Source organism: Crocodylus siamensis, chromosome 8 (genome assembly GCF_052110815.1).
Source record: "Crocodylus siamensis isolate JL-2025a chromosome 8, ASM5211081v1, whole genome shotgun sequence".
In the NCBI taxonomy this organism is placed as follows: Eukaryota; Metazoa; Chordata; order Crocodylia; family Crocodylidae; genus Crocodylus; species Crocodylus siamensis.
The window spans coordinates 79,217,865-79,237,996 of NC_143402.1; the positions used below are offsets into that span (position 1 = coordinate 79,217,865).

Sequence of the window (20,132 nt, forward strand, 5' to 3'; positions counted from 1 at the left end):
CGGCAGCATGCAAAGCAGGCCACATATAATAGATAATAATTAATAGACTGCTGCCACGGCCAGCTAGGTAAGTAGATAAATAATTTTAATTATCCTTGGGGAGGCCGTAAATTCGCACACAGACCTTTATTAAGCTCTCTGTTTACAGCCGCCATTTGTATTGTGTGTCATTTTGCATAAACCCCCCCGGGGCCGTGCGGCGCTGCGTGAGTGGCGCCGCCTTGCCCTGGGCACTGGAGAGCCGGGTACGGCCAGCTTCCCCGGAGCAGAGCAGGGCACCCAGGATGCCCTGACTTGCTCGCTGCCCTGGGCCGAGGCTTCCCCCAGCGTGCAAGTGCCTCCCTCCAGCTCGGCACGCCGTGTGCCCCCCCGGCAAGGCTGGACTCTGGGCTAGTGGCACCCGGGAGCAATGCAAGCTTGTCTTCTGGCTTGCATGTGAGCCCCCGCTGCCCCCACATGCCGGCATGGAGCTTGGCCGGGTGGGAGCCCCGGGACACCGGGGCCGAGCGTGTCGGGCCGGGGCCGGGAGCTGGGCCCTGGCGCTGCAGAGCACTGCTGGTGCACGCGGTGCAGCAGCGATCCCCCGCGGGGCCGGCGGGGCCGCACGTTGCCTCCGCAGCCTCGGCGCTCGCCTGCTGCGTGGGAGGATGAGCTGTCGGAGCAGCTGCAGCAGGGAACGGAGATGTGGCCCCCGCCCGCAGAGCCGGGCTTCGGCGCAGGGTCTGCTCCATGCTGGCTGCCGGGGCCCTCTGCGCCGCATCTCCAGCTTGCAAGGAGAAGCTTTGAGGAGCAATGCATGTGCAGGCAGACGCTGGCCCCTCTCCCAGGCTCTTTTGTGGCTCGGAGAAAAGCAGGGCCCAGGGGGTGAGGGCAGAGCTGCCGTGACTGCTGCAGCTCCAGCTTTCCCATCCTCGCCGGAGCCGGAGCCATCCGGCGGAGCCCCTGGGCCACGTGAAGGGGAGGCTTTCCCTGTGCTGACTTGTCCTGCGTTCTCCCCAGCGCTTTGCAAGGTCTGAGGCCACAGCTTGTCCCAGCCAGCTCTGCCGGCCCAGGCAGGGAGGCAGGGACAGGTGCCGTGCCCTGGGCTCCTGCCGTGTGCGTCCAGGGGAGAGAAGCTGCCAGCATTGCTGGCTGATGGAGTCATCCTGCTGGAGGCAGGGGACAAGGGTGTCATCTGTCTTGGCTCTGCACGCTGCCCGGTGCCGCGGGGCCTGCACACAGCAGAGACTCCCCCAGGAGCTGCTGATCCATCACAGCCCTGGCACCCTGGGGCTGGCAGGCGTCACCCGCATGCCAGAGGGGCTGCGGACGGCTCCAGGGCTGGGGTGCGGTCTGCAAACGGGGGTGGGATGTGCTTGCCAAGATCTTGCATCCAGCTCCAGCTACGTCCACACACCCAGCCTGGTGTTTTACGCCTGGCTGGGATTGTGCTCCGTGGTCCGTGCTGGGGAGGGGGCTGTGCCCCCTGACAGGGATGGAGCCATGCCGGCGTGTGCAAGGAGCCTCTGCTCGGGAGAGGCAGGTGGGTCACTCGAAGCTAGCCCCTGGCAGGCCGGGGAGCACAGGGCTTGCTCCGAGACCCTGCACCGAGGGGAGGGGTGGGGTGAGGACTCCAGGGAGACGGGGCGAGAGGCCGGAGCAGCAGTGCAGGCACTGGACGCAAACACCGTGCGAGGTCTGGGGGGCTGGGTGGGCCTGGGCAGCCTGCCGGACAGGTGGGCATCTGCCACTTGCAGGGGGACTTGCCCCGCTGCTCCCACGGGCATACAGCCGCTGGCTTGGAGCCGGGCCAAGGGCCACGCGCCGCCCACCCGGGGCAGTGCCCACACTGGGCTGGCCCCGGGGCCGTGCTCCTCCCCGCAGCGGGCTGCGGTTTGTGCTGATGGCAGGGCATTTTCCCCCTTTTTGCGCATGTCTCTGGGAAGAACCATAAATCCCGAGCCGCGCGGTGCTGCTGCGTCAGCAGTCTGCAAAATGAATTGATATTAAACGCGACAAAAGTCTCTCTCGCTCACCCAGGCCAGGCTCCTCTTCTTCCCCAAGGAGGGGATCGAGACGTGGAGGAACGGAGCTTGCCATCCGCTGCCCGGAGCAGCGTGGGGCCATCTATTACGGGCACTCGTTAATGCAGGATTATTTACCAATAACTGCGCTCTCTGTTGCATCTACCTCCGGGGCCCGGCTCTCCCGCATGCGTGCCGCCAGCCTCAGCGATGCCCGCGCCGGCAGGGAGCAGCGTGAGCTGCGCCGTGCGCTACGCTCCGGGTACCAGCAGTGCCCTTGCCTCGCGCGCCGCTGGCGGCTGCGTCCAGCTGCGCTCCCTAGCAGCACCGGGCCTGTTTCCTTGCATGCGCCCAAGCAGCACGTGGTCCCTCGCTCCTGGCTGACTAGACAGGTCTCTCTGCCAGGCCGCCGGCGTGGCTGGCTGCACGGCTGGCTTTGTGGGCCCTGGTCCTGGCAGGCAGGAGGTGTCGGGGAGCTGGATAGCCCCTTAATGCCAGATGTGCAGTGCAGATGTTGCGGGGAGGGGGGCCGGCCGCAGGCAGGTCGTGGATGAGCGCAGGGTCTGTTGGGGAGGCAGGAGGAATCGGTCCAGGCGCTTGGCGCTGTGCCGTTGACTGGCACCGCCCCGGCTGGCATCGCAGGGAGGGCCCGGCTGGCGGATGCAGGCGGGATCGGGGCTGTCTTGCCCCGCAGGGGAGCAGCTTGGCAGCACCCCGCGTGCCTGCGCAGTCTGGAAGCCAGAACTGGGGAGCGGGCTGCGCAGGTGCAAGGTGCTTGGGGCCGAGGGGGCAGCATGAAGTTCCCCGGGCGCCATCGAAGCCCCACCGCAGAGTGGGCCGCGGGCTGCGGGGGGCACGAGCCTGGAGCTGCCAGCACACCCCCTGGATCCCAGGTGCCCTCTCCCCCCGCACCCTCCTGGACGTGCCCCCTGGGGGGCTCTCCCCACCTCTCCCAGCCCAGGTCCCACTGGGGAGCGGGGAGCAGAGCCCCCTGCCTCCCAGCTCCAGCTCCAGCTCGGGGCGGCGAGAGAGCTGGCTCCGGCCTCCAGGTAGTTTAATATCCCTGCTATTGGGGCTGACATTTCTACTGTTAATTTTAAAACACTTTATTTCTTTCTCTATTAAGTTAGACTCGTTTTGAGCAAGCTAAATAACTCCCTCGCCCTGCGCCCTGGCGTTTTACGGCTGCTTTCCCCCCCTCTTCCACGTTCGTTCTCTTTCTGGGAGGCCGGAGGGCAAGGGCGCGTACCGGGGTCAAGCTGGGCAGCAGGCGCGCTGCACCTCCCTCCGCCTCTGCACCCTGCCGGGGAGCAAGGAGCATCCCCGACCCCAACCTCCGGCCCGGCCGCTGGGTGTGCGGCGTTCCCAGAGCTCGGTGCCCACGTGCAGCCAGCCCAGGGGTCACTTTGACCCTCTGTCCCCCAGGGATGGAGGTCCGCTGTGCCAGGCCATCCTGGGCATGCATGGGCAATGTGCTCAGGGGGCATCTGCCAAGATACCCTCCCTGCTATGGAGCTTGGTGCCCAGACCTAAGGGCAGACCCTGTCCTAGAAAGAGCCATCACCCTCGCAGCCCTCGTGGGACTCTTACAGGTGGCCGAGACCTGCGGGTTGCGGGGCCAGGCGCTGTAACATGCAGCGATCCTGGGTGCGGGCTCCTGCACCGCCGTGAGCTGTGCCCACCGGGCATCGGCAGTGCTGCGTGTCCCCTTCATCCCTGCAGCGGAGGGGCAGCTCATGGGAGCACGCGCGGGGCCTTCTGCTTTCCTGGAAACGGCCGTAGCTAGAAGAGGCAGGGCTCGGAGGAAAAGCCCCTGCCTGGGAGCTCAGGCCTTTCCACCCCTGCTCCAAGCTTTGTCCCGGGTCAGCTGCGAGCTGTGGGTCTGGCGCTGCTTCCTTCTGCCCCCTTGGAGGGGCAAGGCCACGAGCTGCTTGGCCCCGAGTCTGCCACGTGTCCTGCCACGCTCCCAGGCTGCCTCCTCCCGGGGAAGCCCGGCAGCTTGCCCAGCCGCTGGCCGGCGCGCGCAGGTTTGCAGTCCCTCGCAGCGCCGTCCCCAGCCCTGCCCGGGCTGTTCGTTATTGTTAGCAATCGATGTTATTGATGCCGTGCGGGCGGAGGAGGCCACTGGAGGGCTGTTCTTCCAGCTCATTACAGTTAGCGCTGAACTATCCCCTTTTTATATAAATCCTGACACATAAAGATAAGAGGCGCCATTTTCTGTGGCGTGCCGCTGCGCTGCCCCTGCCCCGGGCCGGCTGCGTGCCGAGGCGATACCTGCGGAGCAGACGTCTCCCCGTGCCAGGAGAAGAGATGACCAGCCAGGGACTGGCATGGGGAGGTCAATGCCCCCCACGCCCGATGCTGTGATCGCCGCCGGGCTCCCACAGCGGATCCCCGGCTCGCTTGCTGCATCCACAGCCTCGCGCGGGCCAGCTCAGCCTGGGGACGTGGCTCGCTGGGCACGGATCCTTCCACTCTGCCTTGGGCCACGTCCGCTGATTTGTGCTGGAAGATGAGTGGGAGGACTGGTGCTGACATGCAGTGCAAACCCCGCGCCCCTGCCCGGGCCCGTCACTCGATAGAAACCTAATCCTGGGCAGAGGGATCGATGCTAACCCGGTTCTGGGAGGCTGCGAGCGCTGCTGCTTGTTTGGGGAGCTCCTCGCCGCCTCGCCCCCGCTCCCCTGGCGTGACTGGTCCAGGCCACGCAGGCCGGCAATGCCTTGAGCTGGCAGGGGCCTGTGTCTGTGTTGGCACCGCAGTGCGCTTGCACCAAGGAAGGGGGTCTGGCAAAGGGGTGGGTAGCTCTGGGGAAGGGGATTGGCGCTGGCACCCATTTACTCTGGGGCACTTATCTAGTGTCTCTGCTGTCCTGGCAGCTCCTGGGCTCTCGAGCAGTTCCTCTTCCTCTCTTCTTTGAACTCCCATCTCGGATCCAGTTGACAGGAGCTGAGACCTCCCCCGCTGCCACGTCTCGCAGCACTGCCAGTGTGAGTGTCCCCGCGCAGGGACCACCCCGAAGTGGGGGGCAAACCCTCGTGTTGGCTGTGGAGTCGCGGGGCAGGTGCGGGGCGGGTGCTGCATTGTATCCCCGTGGCCGGCGTCTTCCTCTGGGCGAGCGGCGGAGCCTGGGAGCGTGCAGTGGGTGGAAGCGGAGACCGTGGCTTGTCCACGTGCAGCCCTGCCTGGCTCTGGGTGCTCCCCCGGAAAGCAAGCAGGGTGCTGGCAGGAAGCACACGGTGCCACGTGGGCACTAACACCCTCAACTACACGGGGTCATTCAAGGAGGAGAAGAAAGGGATTTCTCCTGCCAGGGCAGTAAAATCACCTGGGTCGAAACCATCCTGACGGTATCTCCCCTGCCGGGGCACGCTGCCTGGTGCCTGCAGAAGGAAGCTGTTGCGGGATCCCATCCCCTGTCCTGCCTTGATCCAAGGCAGAGAGTGAGCCACAGGGCCCGTGCGGGGAGACTGAGCCTTCGACCCTTACCTTGTCCCGGCTGGTTTTGCAGAGAGGGAAGCATCCCAGAGTGCATCTGCCAGGCAGCTTGGGCAGCGCCAGGCCGTGGAGGAGCTGGTCCAGGTCGCTGGATGTGGCGCCGTCTGCCCAGGGCCCGCGGTGCAACCGTGCACGCTCCTCTCTGCCGCCCGCCAGGCCGGCCCCGCTTGCTCGGACCCTCTGCCGTCCTCCTGCTCCGGGAGCGTGGCCCGGGCAGGGCCTGGCGCTGCGGTCGTGTCGCTCTGCCGCGTCCCGTCGGCTTCTTCCCGGAGAGGGGGAGCTACAGGGTAATTTATGGCGTAGCGTGGAGCTGCGGATGGGAAGAACGTCTGCCCTTTAAATAAGTCATGAGGCAGGATCCCAGCAGCACAATTAGCCCCCTCCGTTAATGATTATTTATGGCACTGGGAATGCTTATTTAACCTGACGGTATTAAATATTAAACCAGATTGTAATATTTATAACTGCAACCGCCACAAGCGGAGCCGCCACGTGGCGGAGGCAGGTCCAGTTGCGTGGCACCTGGGGCGGGTAGAGTAACGCCCGGGCTCTGAGCGGCGGGCGCAGCCCTCGGCCACGTGGCAGGAGTCTGGCCCACGTCGCTCCTGCCCTCATCCATCCGGGCGCTCGTGGCCCGGGGGCATGTGGGCTTAGTGACAGCCAGCCAGGGCGCTTGGGTGCTGCGCTGACGCCCCCCATGCACTCTCAGCTCCGGGGTAGCAATGCACCTCCTGCCACCCCGGTCGCGGAGGGTGTCCATGCTGTGGCCTCCCCAGAGCCATGTATACGTCCCAGTCGGGTCTGGGCGGTGGCCTGTGCGGAGGGAGCCTTGCTGGGACGTGCGTGAGGACGCGCCCCCCGGCTCCGCTCCGCTCTGCTCCCTGTGGAAGGGCTGAGTGGCTGCGACGGATGCGCCGGGCCCCAGCGCAGTGGCTGGGGATGGGGTCCAAGCGAGCGCTGCGGCCGCAGCATCCCAGCTGAGTGAAATACCCGATGGACTCGATTTTGCTTGCAATTGGAAAGTCTGCCAGCAAAACAAACCATGTTATCGGGCTGCCGTGCGCCCGGAGCAGCGCGTCTCGGGGGCCAGCTCAGCATCAGGTCCCGGCGCAGCCCCCTCCTCCAGCTCCCGTTCCCCCTCGCCATGGCCCCCAAAGCTCCTGAGCATTGCCCAGCAGGTGCCCTGACATTGTGTCCTGTCTGCAGCCATCTCTGCCCCGTCCCACGCCCCTCCCCTGCCACCTCGGGGACCCATCAAGCCCCGGCCACCCACTCTTTTGCATTTCCAGTGCACATGGGGCTCGTGTCCCACCCTGAGCCCCTGCGGATCCTGCCTCACACCTAGAGGCTGCAAATGCCCAGGGGACATGTGGGTGAGTTTGGGGGGAGCTGCACCTTTGCAGCAGGCAGGGAATGCATCGGGGCCATGGGGGAGCCCCGGCGGTGCCAGGGCAGTGTGGCAAGGCCTGGAGAGGGCTCTGGTCCATCGCTGTAATTAGAGGAGAAATAATTACCACTGTGCAGGAAACCCTTGCACCACGTGGGCACGGCTGCGGTGGCCAGGGCATGGGCAAGGAGCCAGCGGGTGCCTGGGGCGCCGGTGCTTGTGGTCCTCTGTCCCCTGCTCAACAAGTAGGCACCCTATGCGGAGCTAATGGGGGCTCGGGTGCCCCGAGAAGGGGGAAAGTCCCTGGGAGTCACCCCCCACCTGGCTCCAGCTCCCCTGCACAGGGAGCAGAGGGGTTGCCTGCCAGGAGTCCAGGGGTCAGCACCGCTTGACCGCTACCAGCACCGGCCGGTGTTCACATCTCCGCTGGAGCTGCAGGGGCATGTCCTGTCTCCAGAGCAGCCCAGAGTCGTGCCTGCAAGGAGCTGGATCGATGCTCCCATTGGGCCAGGCCTGGGCACGCGACGGGCTCTGCCACAGCCTGCTGTGGATCAAGCGATGATGAAGGGGTCCGACCCAATGAGCAGACAGCCACGCTGACCTTATTTAGGATCCTAATCAATTTGCCCCCTGCATGATTAATTGAGATGCTCACCATTGATTTTCCGTGCGGCAAAGCGGGCGAGGTGGGATCTGCTGCACTCGCAGCCCCCAGGACACCTCTCTGGTCCCCGGCCCAGCCCCGCTCCACCACAGAAGGTCCCTGCAGCATCCTCCACGGGGGGTGGATTTGGGGTCTGTGCCAACAAGCCCCTGGCCCCATTTCACCCCAGCTCCATGCCATGGCCCCACTCCCAGCCCGCTCAGAGCCAGGGGCTGATCTCAAGCTCCTGTCTCAAGAGGCTTCCTAGCCAAGGAGGCTTTGGTCTCTACACCTGAATAACCCCCCGAGAGCTGGCCCAGGAGAGGGCATCCGGGGGCATTAGGCAGCCTTGTCCTGGGGTTGTCCAGGGCCAGAGGAGAGCATGTGCCTGTGATAGGTCTGGGAACGTGGCAGCACTTCACGCCCCTGCCTGCATCTCACTACGGTGGGCATCCTGTGCTGGGCACGGGCCGGCCGGGGGAGAGCCGGACAAGCTTTGCCCAGAAGCCGGAGCAGGAGGCGAGGGGCTTCTTGCGGGTGACTGGGAAGGGTTTGCAAGCTCCGTCGCTGAGCGGAGGCCTTGGCCCTGGGCTGCTTCTTGCGGAGCCCCGGTTCCTTCCTGCCTTGCTCTCTGCTCCCGCGAGCAGGAAGCACGGGGCTTTGGCATCCAGCTCCCAGGCACGGATTCACAGGGGATTAGGGCTGGAAGGGACCTTGTGAGATCATCTGGGCAGGAAAGACTGCGGGGGTCAAGTAGCCCCAGCAAGGTGTGCATCCAGTCTCCTTTTGCAGCTCTGCAGGGTTGGTGCCCGCACCACCGCCCCGCTGGGTGTCTATTCCAGTCTGGGCACACAAACCGTGAAGTTTTTCCTTATATCCAGTCTGAAACCTTCTTCTAGGAGCTTAGGACCATTGCTCCTGGTTTTCCCCTGGGGCACTTTGAATAGTTGTTCACCTGGCCCCCGATGCTCTCCCCTGATATATTTGGAAGCTGCCACCAAATCCCCCAGAAGTCTTCTCTTTTCTAGGCTGAACAGTCCCATATCTGTCAGCCTGTCCTCATACGGCTGGCTCTTCAGGCCTTTAATCATACGAGTGGCTCATCTCTGGACTCTCGAGCTTCTCCGCATCCCTCCTCAAGTGCAGCGCCTAGAGCTGGACGCGGTGCTCCAGCCGCGGCCTGACCAAGGCCGAGTAGAGCGGGAGAATAACTTCCTCAGTTTTGCTTGCTGCCTGCCGGTGTATCGTTTGCTCTGCTAACTGTAGCATTGCACCGGTGGCTCAGATTCGTTTTATGGTCAGTGATGGCCCCCGGGTCCCTTTTGGACGTGGTGCTAGCTCAGGTAGCCTGGAAGTTCGCTGTGGATTTTTCCTCCCCAGACGGAGCGCCTGACACTTCTGGGTGTTGAACAGCATCTGGTCCTGGTCCGCCCGTCTCGCCCACCTGCCCAGGTCTGCCTGAATCGTCAGCCTACCCCGAGGCATGCCCGCACCTCCCCACAGCTTTATGTCATCAGCAACGTTGCCTGTGGCCTCGTCGCCCCCCGTCCAGATCGCTGAAACGCAGCGGTCCAAGTAGCGAACCCTGGGGGCCCGCTGGCCACCACCCACCAGGTCGACACCGATCCGTCCGTTAGCACTCGCGGGGGGGGTCCAGCCCCGCAGCCAGTTTCCCACCCACCTGACCCTTGAATTGTTGAGCCCGTAGTCCCCTAGTTTTATCCTAGAGAGCCTCATGGGGGACCCGGTCAAAGGCCTTCCTAAAGTCCAACTACATGACGTCAGCCTCGTCTCCCTTATCCAGGCGGCGAGGAACCTGGCCGTAGAAGGAGATGAGGTGAATCAGAGGCGACCCACCCATGACAAAACCATGCTGGCCGTTGTTCAGGATTTCGCCTTCTGCTAGTTTATCGTGTATGGACTCCCTGAGACATTTTTCAAGGAATTTCCTGGGATTGAAGTCAGGCTGTAGGTCCATGGGTCCTCTCTCCTCCCTTCTTGAAGATGGGCACAACACTGGCCCTCTCCAGTCTTCTGGGACCCTCCTGAGCACCACAAATTCTCCCAGAGTTCGCCAGCAGTCCCGCGATGACTTCGGCTAGCTCGTTCTGTGCTCGCGGACAGAGTTCGTCGGTCCTACTGACTTATAGATACGCAGCCTGTAGCTGTGCTTTCGCCAGCTCTGCGCTGACTGCTGGGAGGCGATCATCCCTACTGTGCCGATTCTGCATCGTATTCGTATTCGGCAGGCTATCGCTCTTCGACTGGTCCACGCTGTCGCTCGAGGAGCCCGTCTTGCTCCATTGCAGGGCCTGGCCCACGTCTCAGGCTCGTCTGGAGGTGGCAGGGGTGGGCAATGCACCACTGCTTGCCCCAGCTCTGCCAGCTGGGGAAGGGAGATGCCAGCTAATGTCCTGGGAGGGCTGGGCCGCCAGGCAGCCTTCCCCCGGGCATGCTTCTCGAGTGCAGATTTGAGCCGTAAGATCTGGTCTGAGTGAGCTCTACCCCCAGGGCCCTGGCAGAGCCCTGGGCTTCTGCACCTCTTCCCCCTAGGAGCCCCGGCCGGCGGGCTGAGCTGTGGTGCGGGGCCTTGGGGCACTGTCACTAGCGGCTCTGAGTCCCCAGGGTGGCGGGGACAACCCTGCCCATCGCCCCCAGCGGGCACGAGTCGCTCCCACCGTCAGTCGTCCTGGCACCGAGTCTGCTCCCTGCTCCTCGCTCGTTCGCACAGAGCCACAGCACCCGCTCGCGCGGCCGCCCCGGGAGGAGCGCTGCCCGCCAGCGCCGTGCCCAGCAGCCCGGGGCTCGTGCCCCCGCCTGGCCTGGTCACACAGTCCCTTGTGGCGCCGTCTCTAGCAGCACGCGATGTCCCTTGCTCCCAGCCCCCGGGTGTGACCGGGGTGGGGCGCAGCCGGCACTAGCACCTCCCCGGATGGATGGAGCCGGAGACTTGGGTTTCCTCTGCTCTTGGTTGCGCCTCAGATTCCTCTTTCTTAGAAGAAGGGCGAGAAATGACATAGTACCTTCAGCGAAAGCCTCTCCCCTTCCTCCAGCCGCGCTCCTGCCATTTACATTAAGGGCTATAACGGGCTGGAGTAAATGGAGCAGGTTTGCAATTAGTTTTCAAAGTACTTATCTCATTAAAGTAAATGAATTATTGATTTAGTGACACTCATGCTTTTAGCGAGCGGCACCGTGCCATCACCACGCTGTTCCCTGGCTCGCCAAGCCACCGGCCGGTGCAGGCAAACCTGCTTCGTGGGGAGTTTTTGGTTTTTCTCTTCTAATTTCTAATATTCCCTGCCTGCGACCTGGCTCTGGGCTGGGAGCGGGCAGCCCGGGTGCGGGGAGGCAGCCTGGCCGTGGGCTCGCGGGGGTCCTGCCGGCACACGGCGGCACGCCAGCCTGGGGATGGGCGGACGGAGTTCACGGGGGTCTCTGCGACGCTCCTGCCCGCCTGTTCCTGGAGCGCCCGGCAGAGCCCCTGCCCGCGGAGAGGGGAGCGGGGACGCTGCCTGCGAGTCACCCCGGTGCTGGGCAGCACAAGGACGGAGACTGGATGGTCCCGGCAGTCGGGCCCAGGGCCAAGCCCTGTCTCCTTGGCTGGACCAGCGGGGCTGCGGGCAACCCGGGCGCGCACGGCGGAGGGCCGGGCCGCGGGGTGAGAAGCGCGGGCGGGGAAGGAGCTCGGAGCCGGTCCGCCGGAGCCAAGCGCCTGTGGCTGAACGTGCGGCCCCTCCGCAGCCAGCTGCTGACTCATCTCTTTACGCAGAGACTGAGTCTCTCCCGTAGGATGAAACGCCCCACGGCTGGGAAGCTCTCGCTCGAGCCCCCGGCCTGCTCTCCCGTCCGGCCCCAGCGCCCTAGGCCTGAGCTGATGTGGCTGCCTCGGGTCCTGTGGACCCCCGCCACCGTGCACGTGGCTCCCACCTCTGCAGGGACAGGCCGGGAAGGATAGCAGCGAGCCCCCAAGCCAGGACCTTGGCCCCGGAGGTGGCCCCTTCAGCAGCTTGCTCTGTGCTGGCTCGGGGCCGCCACAGCCCTGGAGAGACGGGCACTGCACCCCTGCGTGCCCTGGCGCTGCCCTGCCGGCACCGCGGCGCTGGATGGTGGAGCAATGCCGTGCTGGCGGGCGCCGCATGGCAGCAGGAGGGTCGTCTGGCGGTGCCCCCAGCCCTGCAGCTCTTCCCAGGGAGATGTACCATGACTGTCACGCTGGCCTCAGCCCTGTGTGCCACGGGGGCTGACAGGCATCCCTTTGCAAGGCATCTCTGGTCCAGCCCACAGGCCCTGGCCTGCGCGTCTGCTGGCACCGATGGGCTGCCTGCAGCTGGCAGTGGGGGGGCCCTAACCCTAACCCTCACTCCTGCCCTCAGCAGCTGGAGAGGGCTCTGACTTGCAGCTCTGTGTGTGGATGCAGCATGGCCTGCCCGCAGGTGCCGAGCCCTCTCAGGACAGGCAGCCCCCGCCAGCCCCGGTGCCAGCGCAGCTGGGGGCAGCGCCAGCCTCCGCCTGCCCTCCAGCCGGCACCTGGAAGAGCTGCTGGGAACGTGGCGTTTTTTATCTTCCCTCTGTTCAAACCCCCTTCTCATTTAATTAAAAGTGTTGACACCGCGCCTGGTCATCCTGCCCGCCAGAGAGCGCGGCGATAAATTAAACATTACACCTTTAATGGCCCATAAAGAAATATTCACTGCTGCTTATGTATATAGGGATATAAATAGAGAGGGCTGTGGGGGAGGGCTGGGGTATTATTTTTCCTCAGCCAGATAATCTTTGCTAATGAATTTAATTAAAAGCCAAATTAATTTTGGAGCTGGGGGAGCGGGATGGAGGCTCCCGGTGGAGCTGGCGGGGGGGCGGGTGCTGCCCCCGGGGGCTCAGCCAGGCGCCGGCTCCCCGGAGCGTGTGCCCACACATACCGTGACTGAGCTCCCCCGCTCCTACCCCCGTGGCTGCCCACCCCCTTCTAGCGAGCGAGGATGCCGGGCCCGGAGGCGAGGGAATCCCGATCGCCGCCAGTGTGCGCAGAAGCTGGACTGATCCCTGCCTGGCTGCTCATTCCCGTACAGACCTGCTGCTTTCCACCCCCTGGGATCCACCCTCGCCCTCCTGTCGCGTGCCCGGGGCCGGGGGGTGGTCCTGGATGCCCGACCCAGTGCCCAGGGCAGGGAGCAGGGCTGGAGGGCACCGGGAGGGAGGCTGATCCTCTCCCCGCCACGGGCTGGATGGGAAACAAGGACTCGCGGCACAGCCGGGGCTGGAAGTTTGGCTGTGGCTGCAATAGGAGCCGTCAGCTCCTGCAAGGAAAGCTGTGCCCCCGCCGCGTTTCTCGCTGGGGCTGCCGGTGGCCTGAGCCCGAGCGCCAATGCACTGCCTGCGTCCAGCCCGCTGTGGCCTGGGGGAGGCCGTGGACGCAGGCTCTTGTCCTCAGCAGGCCACGTCCTCGGGACACGGCTGGGGGATACCTTGTGCCTCCGGCCGCTGGCGCCTGGCAAACGTGTCTAGCTGGGCTCGAGCTTTCCGGAGGGTTTTTATCATCAGAGCGCTAATGGAAGTCAGCACCAGCCTAATGAGCTGTGTTTCTCCATGAATCTGATTCACTGAGGCAGGAATTACCATAATTGATTATCCCGCTGCGCTGCTGAGAGCCGTGTTTGCTAACACAAGCGCCTGGGAATCACTTCCCTTCCTCCCACGGAGGAGCCTCCGTCGTGGCCCGCGGGGCCGAGGGGCTGGGGTCCGCGCCGGGCCAGGCGTGCAGCTACCCTGCGCCTCCGGCCCGCGGGGCACGGAGCGGCCTGGCGCACGCCCTGCGAAGCCGGCGGGGTGCTAGCGTGTGGCACGGGCTCTTCTGGGCTCCGCTCCAGTGCTGGCCGAGTGGGCAGCGTGGCCCCAAGTCCACTGCTGTCCTGGGCTGTTTCCCACCCCAGCCGTTGCCCTGCAAGTTGGCAGCTCGGCCCTTTCCTCCCTGCTCCAGCTCCCGGAGTCAGGGGATTGCTGGAGACTCCCAGCTCGTGGTTGTACAAGGAGAAGCTCTCGGCCCTCGCGGCTGCAGGGAAGAGCTGGGAAACTTTTCAGCAAGGGCTCAGAAAGCAGGAGGGGCAGCTAGAAAGCGCTCACACGTCTCATCTGTAAGCTGAGTGCAAGCACCGCTTTCGGGGGGCTCGGCGATGTGCATGGAGAGGTCTGGGGCTGGGAGAGCAGCTGTCGGTCAGGCCGGCCCCGCTCCAGGCTCCTCTTAGCACGCGCCGCCCCGGCTGCCAGGGTGCCCCTGCGCCCCACGCGCCAGCGCTCGACGCCCTCCAGGAAGGAGGCTGGTGCCAGGCCGCTGCCAGGGGAGCTCGTGTCCCGGGTGGCCGCGAGCTCGTAAGCAGGGCAAGCTTCCCAGAACTCGGAGGGAGATAATTCCTCCTATTCAGAGCCGCTGCCAGTCAATGAGCGAATGGCATTGACTGTAAGCAAGTTAGCGGTAATGAGCATTGATTTTGATTCTTCCTCCTCTCTCTTTCCTCAGCGAGACCAGCGTGAGCGCCGCAGGGGACCGTGGCTGAACAACAGGTACCGACACTTCCCTGCTCGGGCTCCGCGGAGGGGGGATCGCCTCGCAGCGCCCGCCCGGGGTTGCCCAGTGGCGAGGCTGCAGCCGGGCTGGAGCTGGCGCTGGTGCTTCCTCCAGGGCCGCGAGCACGGCTGCAGCTGGGTTTGGCTCCTAGCCCTGTCCTGCTGGCACAGCCCCCCATGCCGCCTCTGGCCAGGTCGGTGACGCTCGACTGGGGTGCCGCGAGATTTCAGTAGGAACCCAGCGTCACCACCGTGTTGCCCCGCCGTGGCTTTGCTGGGGTCTTTGCAGCACTCGTGTTTTTCTAGTCCAAAAGCGGAGCTGGCGCCTTCCGCGGGGGCCGGAGCCGAGGTGGGCGCAGGACCACTGGGCCAGGGGCTCAGCATCCAGGGGGCTGGTGGGGCCTGGGGCTCTGCCGGCTGGAGAAGGGCAGCAGGCCGGCCTGGTGCAAGTAGCATCCTGCGGCTCCCCCCGGCTGTCCTGGCAGGTGCATCCAGGTGCAGGGCTCGAACGGGGTGGGTATCCAGGGGCAGGCCTGGCCTCGGGAGGGGGTCTGCGCTGCCGGAGGCATGCCGACGTCTGGTCACACCGCGCGTCTCCCCCTGCCCGCGCCGCTTAGGGTTGCTCCCCGCGTCTTGGCGAGGGCCCGGTCTGCCGTCTGTGGGAACGAGGCCCCTGGACAGTACCTGGGATCCAGGCGACATGTGCCCCTGTCCAAAACCATGATGGGTCGGGCTGCCCCTGTCTGCAGGGGCAGGTGCAACAAAGACTCGGGTGGGCTGCCGGGGGCACAAAGCTCTCCAGAGAGCCCAGCGCGGAGGAGAATGGCTTGACGTTGCTGGGGACCAAGGCCTCTCTGCATCCGGGGGAGACACGGCAGCGACTGGCATGCACAGCACACCCACACGGCACTGCACGCGGGGTCAGCCTGTCTGCAAGGCAAGTGCACGGGGACTTCTCCGGCCGATGGCAGCCTGGGCTGTCTGCAGTTCCTCCTGCGCTGTGACCCGCTGGGGGGTTGCAAGCATTTGCTTGCATGGCAGCAGTCCCCAGTGGTGCATGGCACGGAGCAAAGTCTGGTGCAGCCAGCCGCCGCGGGGTCCGTGAGGCTGGGACAGGATGGCTCTGTCCCCGGGAGCCTGCAGCCAGAAGCGAGGGCAGTGCCCAGCGGGCAGAGCAGCAAGCCAGAGGGTGAAGGTGGGCAGGAGCGAGGTGGGGAACGAGCCCTCCCACGGCTGCTCCATGATTGTTGCTGCGCCCACGGGAGAGTGGATCCAGCTAACTACAGGCCCATTAGCCTGACTTCTATCCTGGGGAAGATCTTAGAAAAGTTTATTAAGGAGGCCATCCTTGAGGGACTGGCCCAGGCTAACATCCTAAGGGATAGCCAGCACGGGTTTGTTGCGGGTAGGTCTTGTTTGACCAATCTCATTTCCTTCTATGACCAGGTGACCTATCACCTGGACGAGGGAGAAGAGATTGATGTCATATATCTTGACTTCAAAAAAGCTTTTGATCTGGTATCCCATGATCACCTCTTGGCCAAACTGGCCGGTTGTGGCCTTGGCTCCACCACGATCTGCTGGCTGGGAAATTGGCTCCGTGGTCAGACCCAGAGGGTTGTGATTGATGGCAGTCACTCATCGTGGTGCCCTGTGACCAGTGGGGTCCCTCAAGGCTCTGTCCTTGGACCCATCCTGTGCAACATCTTCATTAACGATGTGGACATTGGAGTCAGGAGTGGACGGGCCAAGTTCGCCGATGACACCAAAATTTGGGGCAAAGCATCCACGCCAGAAGATCGGCGGGTGATCCAGGCGGACCTGGACAGGCTCAGCAAATGGGCAAACGAGAACCTCATGGTGTTTAACACCGAAAAATGCAAGGGTCTCCACCTTGGGAGGAAAAACCTGCAGCACCCTTATAGGCTCGGCAGTGCTACGTTGGCTAGCACTACAGAAGAAAGAGACTTGGGGGTCATCACTGACCACAAGATGAACGTGAGCCTCCAATGCGATGCTGCGGCTAGTAAAGCGACCAAAATGCTGGCGTGCATCCAGAGATGCTTCTCGAGCAAATCCCGGGACGTCATTCTCCCCTTGTACTCGGCCTTGGTGAGGCCGCAGCTGGAGTACTGCGTCCAGTTCTGGGCTCCACAATTCAAAAAGGATGTGGAGAAGCTTGAGAGAGTCCAGAGGAGAGCCACGCGCATGATCAGAGGTCAGGAAAACAGATCTTACGATGACAGGCTGAGAGCCACGGGACTCTTTAGCCTGGAAAAGCGCAGGCTCAGGGGTGATCTGATGGCCACCTATAAGTTTATCAGGGGTGACCACCAGGATCTGGGGGAACGTCTGTTCACCAGAGCGCCCCAAGGGATGACGAGGTTGAACAGTCACGAACTCCTGCAAGACCGTTTCAGGCTGGACGTAAGGATGAATTTCTTTACTGTCCGAGCCCCCAAGGTCTGGAACAGCCTGCCAGCAGAGGTGGTTCAAGCACCTACACTGAACACCTTCAAGAGCAAATTGGATGCTTATCTTGCTGGGATCCTATGACCCCAGCTGACTTCCTGCCCTTTGGGCGGGGGGCTGGACTCGATGATCTCCCGAGGTCCCTTCCAGCCCTGATGGCTATGAAATCTATGAAAGGGGAGAAGAGCAGAAGGCAGGATGCCGGGGTGGATGTTGCTGGGAGAAGAGGCACAGGCCGGCCTGGGGATGGCAGGAGGCCCGGTAGGGCGCCCTCCAAGCACACCCGCAGCCTTGGTTGGGAAGGAAGAGGCAGCAGAAGAATGCGAGGTTGGGACGAGGAGCCGATGGACTTGCACGGGCAGGATGGGGCAGGGCCGGGGCGGCGTTCCTGGGTTCGGTGTCATCACCGGAGGACGAGCCTTGGCCAGGCGTGCCGGCGGGAGAGCCACGTGGCCACGAGACCTGGCCTCAACCTGCACGTGCCAGGCTCTCGGCAGGGGTGGCCCAGGGTCGAGCGGGGCTGTGAGTGCTGTGGCAGGGAGAGGAGCAGAGATGCGGGATGGCACCCGGAGAGGCCCAGCCGGGGCCCTTGTACACGGATGAGGACCTAGTAGAGAGGGTGGCGTGGGCGGTCATCTCTGCTCACAGCCGGGAGCGCCTGAGACAAGCCAGAGTTCACGGGCACCACCGTGGCCCCGAGGCACGGCTGTGGGCTGGAGCAAAGCGCTGGCAGGGGTGGTGCAGCTCACCCGCATGCTCCTTGCGTGAGCTGCACCGTCCCTGCCAGCGGGGTGAGCGTGAGCCCTCGGTGGGCACTGCTTTGGCCTGCTGACAAGCACTGAGGGCCCAGCGGGCTGCGATGGGTTGCAGAGGGCACGTCTCCCCAGGGGTTACCTACCACAGGGCTGGCCAGGCGCGCTGGCCTCGGACATCTTGTGTCACGGCTTGCTGAGCTGTTTGTCACGGCTCATTGACTGCGCTGGAGCAAGGTCACAGCCCAGAGCACGGAGCAGGCGGGAGCTGCTCGGACTGACGGCTCCTTCCAAGTCATGAGTGGGAGGGCGCGCGAGTGGGCGCTGGCACTGGCACCACCGCGGGGATTGGTGGCACGGGCTGGGCTGGGAGAGGGCAGGCACGTGGCACAGGGACACGAGGCACCAAAGCTGCATCTCTCCTTGTCCTGCAGGAAGCAAACTGCCCCCAGCTCAGGCACCCCCTCCCCGCAGCAACAGCAAGGACAGGCCACATGAGCCTTAAGCCATGAGGTTTTGAGGAGGTGGTGCACACGCATGCACTTGCACACTCACTGGTGTGCACATCATTGTGCCCGTGAGCTAGGTGTTCACACACGAGCAGCCCCCTGCCCGGGGCATGGCCAGACTGCCCGCCAGCTCCTCCAGTCCTGCTGGTTATGGGCAACCTGCGTGTGCCCATCCTCTTCCGGTGCCAGGGCCGTCCAGGGTAGAGCCATGCGCGAGGGCCCAGCTCCTCCGCCTGCACCGGCTGAGCTCAGCCCTGTCCTGTGGCTGCCCAGTGCCAAGGACTTCGTGCTCCCGTGGCCGTTTGTGCAAAGCTCTCTGCAGCCCCATTGCAAACTGTGTCTCTTGCCTGTTTTCCATCACAGCTGACGAAAGCTCTTGGGCAAAGCAGAGTGCTTGGCACCGTGCTGGGGCTGAGATGGGTGGCCTCGTGCAGACAGCAGTGGGGCACCAGGTGTCTGTGGAAAGTCTTGTGTCTTGCTACCGCCACGGCCTGTGCCTGCTGGGACAGGGGCTGCTGCAAGGGTGCCCAGCCTGTCCCTGCCTCCCGTGCCACTTCCACAGCACAGCCATGCTCTGGAGCAGCAGCATCTGGCCTGGGCAAAGGCTCTTTCTTGAGGCCCAAATTGAGCCAAGAGGAGCAAAGGCCGCGCCGCCAGACAGGGGCCTGCTCCTGTACGGGAGGGTTTGCATGGGGCACGGCAGGACGGGAGCCCTGGGGCTGCGGGCACAGCGTGCCAGAGGGCAGCCCTCGCTTTGGGCAGCTTGCTCTGGGATGCGGTCCTTCGATGCAGCAGCATCTCCTGCAGCGCCCGGGGCTTCTGCAGCCCAGGGGCCTGGGGCTGCTTCCTGCACCTGTGGGGTGGGAGTGCTGGACTGCGCCGTGCAACCCCCAGTGACCCGCCCTGCCTGGCCCTCCCCTGCTGCCTCCCGCGGCCTCTCTCTCCTCCGTCTTGCAGCTTTGCAGGCGATGCAGGAGGACGTGCCCAGCCAGGCTGATACTGGGCACTGCTGTGTGAGCCCCACGGGGACGCCCAGGAGGCTGGTGCACCATTTGGTGCCGCCTGTGAGCATATCGCTGGGCGCCTCGGACGGTGGCTCCAAGCTGGGTCTCGCTTCTCTGGGCCCTCTTCCCTGGATCTCCCCCTCTAGCCGCAGGCAGATGCCAGGCCCCGGGGCGGGCACGCCCCGAGAGGAAGGGGCACCATGCAGATGCGGGGAGACTGGGCAAGGAGCTCCCTCTGCTCCCCTGGCCAGGACCCCCAGCCGACATCCTCCTACCCTGCCCCCCAAAGCGGCCCCTGCTCCGTGCTGGGCTGGGGCAGCGGCCGAAGCGTCCCTGCTTTTGCAGGCCCCGGTGGCTCTTCTGCTTTATCGCCAGCTCCCGGTGCTGAATTATTGAGCGTGTTGTTTCGTTTTATTGCTGCGGTGGAGGCACGGCGCCTTGCCCCGGGGCCCCAGAGACCCGTCGTGCCGCTCCCTCCTTCGCCTGCCCGGCCTCTGATTTACGCGCTCGCACCCGCGCCTGGCTCGGCACACGGGTCCTCGCGCTCCCTGCGCGGCTCCGGAGCAGGGCGGAGGCGCTGAGCGGGCGGGACGGGCAGGAGGTCCCGCGTGCCCGGGGAAAGCGGGCACGCGGTAGCCTGGCCGCAGGCGCTGCGGGGCGGCCGGCGGAGGGCGGCGCAGCGCGAGCGCAGGACCGCGCTGGGGCAGAGACCCGCGTGCCCCTCTGCGCGTGGGCGCGGCACTCGCGGCTCCTGGTGCCTGTCCCCGCTCGCAGCCTCGCTCTGTCCTCCCGTGGCGCGGGGTCCCTATGACTCCAGGCTCCGACCCCCCCGGCACTGGGGCCCTGGTCCTGAGCAGGGACCCCCCACAGCCACGCAGGCAAGGAGCCACTCTTGCAGTGTCTTTCCCCGGGGGGAAGGCGGCGAGGCCGCCCCAAGCCAGGGCTCGCGTGCTGCGCAGCCCTGGGAGGTGCCCGGGGCGTCGGCAGGAGCAGGAGGAGCCCCCCAAGAGCAGGGAGCGCGGCGGGAGCCGGCTGGCACCTCGCAGGTTAATTGCGCGAGCGGCCGATCCCTTATTGACAGGGGAGCTGGAAAACTGCTGAGGCAGGACATCCGCGGCGCGGCGCGGCGTGCCAGCACGGGAGCCTCCGCGCCCCGGCCGGCCACGCGGGCCTGCCTGCCCCCGCCACGCCGCGCGTGGCCCCGGCCGGCCGCTGGCCTCCCTCCGGGCCCGCGCCCCCGCTGCGCCGCGCGGCCGCTCTGCCTCTGCCTCCGCAGGAGGAGCGGCTCCAGCCTCTCCTG

General features: G+C 64.9%; 1 protein-coding gene across 20 annotated transcripts in view; it reads left to right on the forward strand.

Moving 5' to 3' along the window:
- Nucleotides 1-20,132, forward strand: part of RBFOX3 (RNA binding fox-1 homolog 3) — a 147,057-nt gene that overhangs the window by 92,631 nt on the left and 34,294 nt on the right. For 14 of the 20 annotated variants that reach the window (XM_090059625.1, XM_090059639.1, XM_090059635.1 and 11 more), the window contains one exon: nt 14,049-14,092. The exons of the other annotated variants lie outside the window; for them this stretch is intronic. The gene's annotated coding sequence lies outside the window, so the exon portion shown is untranslated. The remainder of the gene's footprint in view (nt 1-14,048; nt 14,093-20,132) is intronic. 20 annotated transcript variants of the gene reach the window in all.